Source organism: Mandrillus leucophaeus, unplaced genomic scaffold, assembly GCF_000951045.1.
Source record: "Mandrillus leucophaeus isolate KB7577 unplaced genomic scaffold, Mleu.le_1.0 Scaffold262, whole genome shotgun sequence".
In the NCBI taxonomy this organism is placed as follows: Eukaryota; Metazoa; Chordata; class Mammalia; order Primates; family Cercopithecidae; genus Mandrillus; species Mandrillus leucophaeus.
Window position 1 is genome coordinate 2,294,104 of NW_012102721.1, and position 8,482 is coordinate 2,302,585.

General features: G+C 43.1%; 1 protein-coding gene across 1 annotated transcript in view; it reads left to right on the forward strand.

The window, feature by feature from the left end:
* The window catches only part of IGSF5 (immunoglobulin superfamily, member 5), a 45,058-nt gene extending 38,566 nt beyond the window's left edge, over positions 1 to 6,492 (forward strand). Inside the window, exon 8 of the mRNA XM_011984179.1 lies at positions 5,594 to 6,492. The gene's annotated coding sequence lies outside the window, so the exon portion shown is untranslated. The remainder of the gene's footprint in view (positions 1 to 5,593) is intronic.
* Positions 6,493 to 8,482: the final 1,990 nt, after the last annotated feature.

Below are 8,482 nucleotides of genomic sequence, written 5' to 3' on the forward strand. Positions count from 1 at the left end.
GAGTGGAGAATGACGTTTTGGAGCTCGGAGTGATGCTTCTTGATGCTCGTAGTGTTCTTTTGAACATACACAGGGAGAGAAACTTAAGAGGTTTCTGCTACTGAAACATGTACCCAGCTAAATAATCAATCGGTGGAAAAAGAACAGTGACCCTCGAGGTGCTGAGCCCTGGGGACTGGTAACATATCCTCGTGTTTCTTATTTCCTGAAGGGTTTGTCGTCTTCTAGGGGAGCCGGGCACCTCATCAGAGAGTGCCGAGGCCCTTAAGAAACAAATCAGGACTCGAGGAAGTTGAATTATCTTTGGCTGGGCTAGAAACTGGTGAGGGTTATTAAATAACTGGATCTTTCTACTCATTGTGGGGGGACTTTAGGACAAAGTCCTAAAGAAGAGGTCTATCTTTGATTATGACCAAAGAAGGACTTTGCAGTCATGGGCCCAGGCACAGCCTCCACGTGCCCATTTGGAGAGCCTGGATACAGGATGTACCATGGGCCGTGTTTCCTGGGAGGCACTTAGAGGAGGAATGAGCAAAATGGGCCACAGGGGAAAGGCTGGGCGTGGGGACACAGCCGTTCCCTTCCATTTCCTTGGTCCAGAAAAGACATAGACCTTGTTGTGGTCAACTGGCCACTTGAGAGCTGCCAGAACGGCGAAGCCACAGCTTGTAGAAGCAGTCAAGGTGACGTTGGCACAGAGGTTCCTTTTAAGAACTTCCCCCGGCCCTGCAGCCCTGCCAGGCCTCTGTCGCCAGGTTCTTGCTGTGTGGGCTGATGAGAGCCTCCTAATTCTGAATTCCTTGTTCCAAGGTGTGAAAACAGTGCAACTGTGCCTTCTTTTCTCAAAACTTTCTCCATTCTGCAATAAGCCTTAGTTCCTTATAGGGCCCAGGAGAGGCAGCTGAGAGCTATTCAGAGCGCCATCTCAGTGTTCCTTTCATCCTCCTCTCCGCATGCCTCAGTATGACTCCAATTTGTCAGAGCCTCCCGCGCTGCTGCCGCATGTTTCCTGCACACAGGCCTCCCAGGCCCAGAGCTGGGGCCCAGCAGGGCTCCTGCCCGAGAAGCCGGCTTGTTAGAGTTCAGGGTTGTTGACTACAGATTGCACTATTTTGCAGACACCCCGCATGAAGCTCAGGTCCTGAAAAGCCTGTAGATTAGACTGAAAGATCTCAAGCTGTGAGCCAGCCTGACGCAAATGCTTTTCCGATCACGGTTGCTGAAGAGCTACTTGGGTCAGATAAATGGCCTATCCATGGAGACGCGGCAGGCACAATAGCAACTAAAGCTCCGGCTTTGTCTTAATAGATCGCAGAGCAGGATAGTTGGTTTTGTGAACAGGATGGCAACTGCTGATCACATACACTTGCTCTCTGCTTACGCTGCATTCTCCTCTGCTGAAACTGGTGATCTGTTAACACTCAGCAATTTCTGGAGGACTTAACTAATGGATGACTGTTGACTACACACAGGCTAGTCCAGCATTTCTAGGTGCTCAATAAACAGTTACTCATTAAAGTGGTGGAATACTTTCCATGCTGAGCATTACGCTGTCACAAGCAAGGTACTATAAGGTGCATGCATGTACAGATAGGCAAAGTTCCTTTGCTTTTTTTTTTTTTTTTTTGAGATGCAGTTTTGCTATGTCACCCAAGCTACAGAGCAGTGGCATGATCTCGGCTCACCGCAACCTCTGCCTCCCGGGTTTAAGCGATTCTCCTGCCCCAGCCTCCCGAGTAGCTGGGATTACAGGTGCCTGCCACCTTGCCCAGCTAATTGTATTTTTAGTACAGACGGGGTTCACCATGTTGTCTAGGCTGGGTTCGAACTCCTGACCTCAGGTGACCTGCCCACCTCAGCCTCCCGAAGTGCTGGGATTAGAGGCGTGAGACAGCGTGCCCGGCCTTTTAAAAAGTTTTTTGAGACCTGGTCTTGCTTTCTTGCCCAGGCTGGATTGCAGTGGCACGATCATAGCTCATTGTAACCTTGTACTCCTGGGCTCAAGGGATCTTCCTGCCTCAGCCTCCCAAAGAACTAGAACTACAGACACTTACTACCATGCCTAGCTAATTTTAAACATTTTTTTTTTTGTAGGAATGGGGGTCTCACTGTTTGCCCAGGCTGTTCTTAAACTCTTGGCCTGAAGCGATCCTCCCACATGGGCCTCCCAAAGCATTGGGATTACAAGCACGAGCCACTGCACCTGACCCCCACTTCCTTTGCTGTTAATCCCAATCGGTTATGACAAAAATGTGATTAGATCACTATAGATGAATATACCACCTAAAAATAGCATCATGTTTTGGGTCATTTAGAAAAGTTAAATAATTTCATATCAAACTGCCTTCCCACTCCTTTGTGATTGGGGACACTTTGGTTTTTTCCAGGGGTCCATTGCTTCAATACGCCCCCAGGATGGGGAAATTTGATGTGCCAGGGTTGGCCCACAGGTCGTTGATGAGGCCCTTGGGAAGTCCACATTCATGGTCTTCACCTCTAGACATCAGGACTCAGAGGGCTGAGGAGGTGTTTAAGCAGCTCTGCTTTTTAGGTCAACTCAGTGTGGCTAGACTTAAGGGTTATTGGTTACCTTACAGCAAGAGGTGAATCAGGAGTTTTGGAAAGGGAAGAGTGGCAGGTCCCCAAGCACCAGTCTGCCTCCTCCATAACTTCACCCTGCCCGACGGGTACTTAGCGATTTCGCTTTGCTCAGCATCCTGAGGCCTTCATGATGGCCCGTGCTTACCCACCTGGAGTGGTTGCTACTGGGGTTGGTGGTGCCCGTGCTCTTGCTCTCTCTGCCGGGAGTTAGCTGTATTTCCGCAAGTAGAGAAGTGTCTGGACACTGAGTCCAGAGTCTGGGAAGGCACCCAGCTCAGGGTGGTCTCTGGCGTTAGTTGGAGCAGCAGGTTTCCAGGTTACTTGTACCGCCACCTTCAATGTGACAACCCTCCAGCTCTCTTCCCTGAGTTGTACACATCTGTGTCTACATCTCAAGGTTGCTGTGGGTCTCTGCATACGGCATCTTTGTCATGAATCACCCAGCTCAATTTTAATAACATCCAACAGTTACTAAAACAGGAAACTAGAACTTGAATATTTTAGGAAAGGACAGAATTTGCTACTGCCCCAGCCTCCCATAACTCCTGCCCCTTTGGCATCCTTTCAGTTAAGGGCCAGCATGCCAAGAGCACACACTGCCATGGAGACGAGCAAGACAAGATGCAGTGGTGAAACCATGTTTTCAAACCCTTAGTTATCCCCTGATGCTTTCAGTGCCTGGAATCCTTAGAAAACTTCAGAAAAGTGGGGGCATGTCTCAGGAGCAGTGTCATGGGAGACAGGCTGGGGTTGGAGTTTTGACCCACCAAAGACCAGGCACTGTGGCCAGGAACTACAGGCACAATGGCTGACATAGGCCGGGTCCTCAGGAGGACGCTGGGTTGTAGACAATGGGAAGAGGCACCAGTTCCTAGAATTCTTGGCCCCCAGGCTGCCTGGAGCTCCCTCTTTTGCTCATCTCCATCTCTAAGCACCCTCTCCTGCCAATTTCTTCCCTGAACGTGAGACTTCCTGCTCAAGAAATGGGGCAGTTCTTGTTCTTGCCACCACCTGGCAGAAATGGTGGATGTATTTCCTGAATTCTCTATTCCAGTTTTCCCAAAGAATGCTTGCTGATCACGGAGGTGCACCCGGTGCCTATAAATACCTCTGCCTTGGTACCCTGCTGGCGTAGCAGCAGCTCCCAGTACAGCTCTGTGCCAGGAACACACTGGGTACTTGTTAAAATGCACACTCTTGGGCCTCCGCCAGACTTTCTGGATCAGACTGTCTGGGAGATAGGGCCAAAGAATGAGTATTTTTATCAGGTTCTCCAGGTGATCTGCTTTGAGGTGATCTGCTTTTTGTCCCAGGGTGAAAACTCCACAGACATGTATAGCATTGTTTCCAAGGGAATGTGTTCCCTGGTATCTAGAAGTCTTCCTGCAAATGTGCATTGAGAATGACTTGCACCTCGTGTGCCTGCTCCACTGACCTTGCTGCAAAGCACAGAGAAGAGTTTGAGATGCTTATGGTGGTGCCATGATCAATGCCAAATGAAAGGCCTTGACACCAAATACTCCACTGTCCATGTGGCACCCTACCAGGGACACTTATTTAAACCTTCCATATTTTAGATGGGTCCTAAAGCACATTACATTAAACATAAATGAAAAAGTAGAATCCTAGACTGTAGAGACTCAATCATGGATTAAATTGTAAGAAGGGTCAGAAGGAAAAGAAGATCGATTTTCAAAACTGGCATATACAATATGACAGTTTTCTTCTCTGATTATTTCTCTGATGACTGAATCTACAGTTAGAATACGTAGTACTGACATGGTTTTCTAGACAAGAGTTTCCCTATTGGTTAAATAGAATGAATTTGGGTGTAACTGTAGCTCAAACACATCAGGGTAAAAGTAATAAGTAAAATTAGAAATTCTTACTAAAATTTGTGATCAGTTACTGGGAAAGGCATGCTTTTTTATTTTTATATGAAGCCAGGGGATTTGCAAATGTTTTGTATTTTAGTGAATATTTAAAACAAAGAATCCTCCTTTTCCTCTCTTTGTCCTGTGCCTTAACTCACTGTCAGTGTATTTTTCTGGTTGTTTTAGGAAATTCTCTGTCTCTGTCATTTTCGGAAGGTGGACATATGAACAACTTGAGACCTGGATCAAGTCTTCCCCACAAATCACCCCCTCATTGAAACAAACAGAAATACATACTTGATAAACTTAGAAAACAGCAATGTTTGCACAACCCAGCAGTGAAAACAAAAGCAAACAACGCAGGAATCTCTAGCATATTCACAGCAGAAGGCGCACATCTTAAAGCATTGCTGACATAGTTTCATCTGCTGTCCGGTTTTCTCTGTTATCGGGAGTCAACAAATTAAAAGCATTAACCAGAGTAATTCTAACCTCAAGACTCGCTAGCATTCCATTGCAATGTGAATAATTTATCATGCCCAGTTACATTATTTAATATGTTAAATGCAGCTTCTGTGCCCTGGAACCTGAGCTGCCATTCTCAGGACTGGCAGGAAAAAGGTTTTGCACACATTTTAATAGGGCAATGTTATGAGACAGGCATTGGCGACTCTGGAGGATTAAATGGTTGGTTTGGGATTACATTTCTGAATGAGAACAGGGAAGACTATGTTTCTCCCTGATAGGGAAAGGAGACAGATGGGTGATCTATCTGGAGTCAGTTCTTCAATTTTGTCCCCCTCCTCTAGAAACAATGCATGCTCTTTAAGAAGCTTAGAAATATTTTATATTTTCATAAAAAAATCTAGTCAGTAAAGCAAGAACTTCACAAATCCCGATTCTTGGAATTGGATTGCTCTTTAGGACCTGAACTTGGAAAACTTCTATATTGTGTGTTATCGGAAATAATGCAAGAAAGGAAGAGCTTATTTTAACATTTTTGTTCCTCTCTGTACCTTAATTTTATCTTAACAGATGAGTGAAGCTTCCTTTTCAAGTATGCATTTTACAGTGATCTCAACCCACTAAACTGACTTTTTTTCCTCCTCTGTTGCCAGGAGGCTGATCAATGTCCACCCAGACCAGCAAGTCATCCACAGGCTTCTTTTAATCTGGCCAGTCCTGAGGTCAGGAATACAATTGTAGTATAGCAAAGACTTCCCCAAGCTCCACTGAGCACTTGGCTGACAATTTACAACACGGCGATGACATCCTTCCTTTCCATCCTGAGACTGGCCTGCAGCTTTGCCAACATTACCTGAAGAGGAGATGTCAGAGTCATCAGAACTTGACAGTGAGAGAAGGAATTGATTTTTCCAGATTTCAAAGTAGAATGTGACTTTTAAGAGGTTTCAAGGTTTTTGTGAATTCCATGAAGTTACTAAGTAAAAGCTGCAAATTCATCATAATTTTTCTTAACACTCAACACTCCTACTTGTGAATCCAACAAATGGTAGATGAAAGTCTGTATTCTACCATGACTTTCAAAAGTTTTTATTATCTTAAAGCATATGAAGATGATATTTATGTCTATTTAATATGTAGGGGTATTATTACCTATTATCAATGAAATACAAGTATAAAAATTAGGGTCAACCAAAAATCTACAATTGACTTCAAAACTGAGCTCAGTTAAAGTAAGATTCAGTTCTAACGTGGATGTGCATGTTCCTAAATATCTTATGATTGAATATTTACATGAAGACATTCATTTTTATCTGCCCCCTTATCAAACCTATTTGCATCTCCTCGAATGAAAGAGATACGGCTTATGCTTTGCAGAGGACGGACCTCACCTACTCTGCACACCATGAAAAAACTGGAAATGGGCATTGTAGTATTTAATTTATAAAAACACCAAAAAATGTGTATTGCCTTTAACTCTTCACTATTCAGGTGGTAGTTTAAAGAATCACAGTGTTCAGGAATCAAGCCTTTTCTGAGAAGGAAAACAAGAGCCTTCGGCAAAAATCCTTCCCATCTTCACAATTATCTTTGCTGACTGTACATTCGCCTCATTGAAAGTTAACATGAATGTTGTTATGAAGAATAAATTGCTGCCTTTGCCAAATATTTTTCTTTTTCCATGTAGATACAGTCAGTGAATTTCACTGCTCATTCTACCCCTTCATATTTAACCTAGAGGCAAGACTGTGATTTGACCGTGCTCTGAACTGGTTGGTGCAGATTTCTATGCTGGTTATAATTAGCAACTGCTTTGAGGCCCTCAAGCTCAACCATGCTATTGCTAAAGTAGAATTTGACTTTTAAAATGTGTCAGGATTTTAGTGAATTCCTTACGGATTTTAGTGAATTCCTTACAGATACTTAGTAATAGATGCACATTTGTCATGGCGTTTCTCATCACTCACTCCTGCTTGCTAATCCAACAAATGGTAGAGAAGTCTTACACTACCATGATTTATAAAATACTTTTATAATCTTAAATCACATTCAGCCCTACCCTGGACGGTCCTATAAACTAACAACTAACTGAAGGGATGTATTAGTCTGTTCTCATACTGCTAACAAAAACACACCCTAGACTGAATAATTTTATAAAGAAAAAGAGGTTTAATGGACTCACAGTTACACATGACTGAGGAGGTCTCACAATCATGGTGGAAGGCAAAGGAGGAGCAAAGGTACATCTTACATGGTGGCAGGCAAGAGGGAACTGCCTTTATAAAACCATCAGATCTCATGAGACTTATTCACTATCATGAGAACAGCCCGGGGAAAACCCACCCCTATAATTCAATTTCCTCCCACTGTGTCCCTCCCACAACATGTGGGGATAATGGAAGCTACAATTCAAGATGAGATTTGGGTGGAAACATAGCCAAACCATATCAAAGGGTATTTCCTGGCACCATGTGGAGCTAGGCATGTGTTTTGATAGGCTTATGCTCATACTGTATCCATTCTGATTGGTCAGTGCCCATACAATGTCTGTTCTAATTGGGCAGTGTTCATGGCTTACTGGTTGTCATCCATTTTGAATATCATCTCTGCTTAGAGGATCCTGAAAAAAAAAGGTCATCTCTTCTAGGACCATGTCCCTAATGTGAGAAAATTGGCTGCCTAGATTCTAGGGAGTAGAACTGAAATGCAAAATCTCAAAAACCCATAAATATTGCTATATCATATTCCTAAGAGTCTTTTCAAGGGAAAAAGTTGCCAATTCAACCGGTCAAAAATGAGACTCATTTATTATACTAATTTCTTTATTCCCTGTCAAAATGGTTCGGACTTTTCACTATCATTCTTGAATGGATACAAGGAGAAGAGAAAGACAAGAAGGTTCTTGAGTCTCTTTAGGCAGAGCTAGTGGGTGAATGCTATACTCTTCACTTAATAATTTATTCTCCTTAAACCACCACAGAAGTCAGATCCTAAGATAAGGCAAATGACATGTCATTTATGCCTTTTGTAACTTTTGCAGCACCTCCTATTACTGCAAGTGTTCAGTAAATATTGACATCAAGCTGGTCAATATTAAGAAAGGCTACATATTAAATACAATAAATATTTTTGATTTGCTTGCTATAAGAAGAATATTTTGTGGCAATTTTGAGAGTCCAAGGGGTTGCATATAAAATATAATTGAAATTTAAGTTTTGAAATCTGGAGGACAATGGTAAGTAATTTCCACAGAAGTTTCTCCAACTTACTACGTGCTTGTTGAGTCACACTCAAACTATTCTTCATTTATCAGATTATGGGATTTTTTTGTGGTGTCACTTATGAATAGGTTCTTCTTACTGAATCTTACTCCAGGAGTAAGGTTTCTCAAAGGGATCCCCTGGCCAGTTTTTATTTCACATGAGGTAGATGCATTACTTGAACAGAACTATCTAGAGTTGCACTGTCCAATACTGTAGCTACACGGAGCTATTTAAATTATTTAAACTAAATAAAATATAAGATTCATTTTCCCGGTTGCA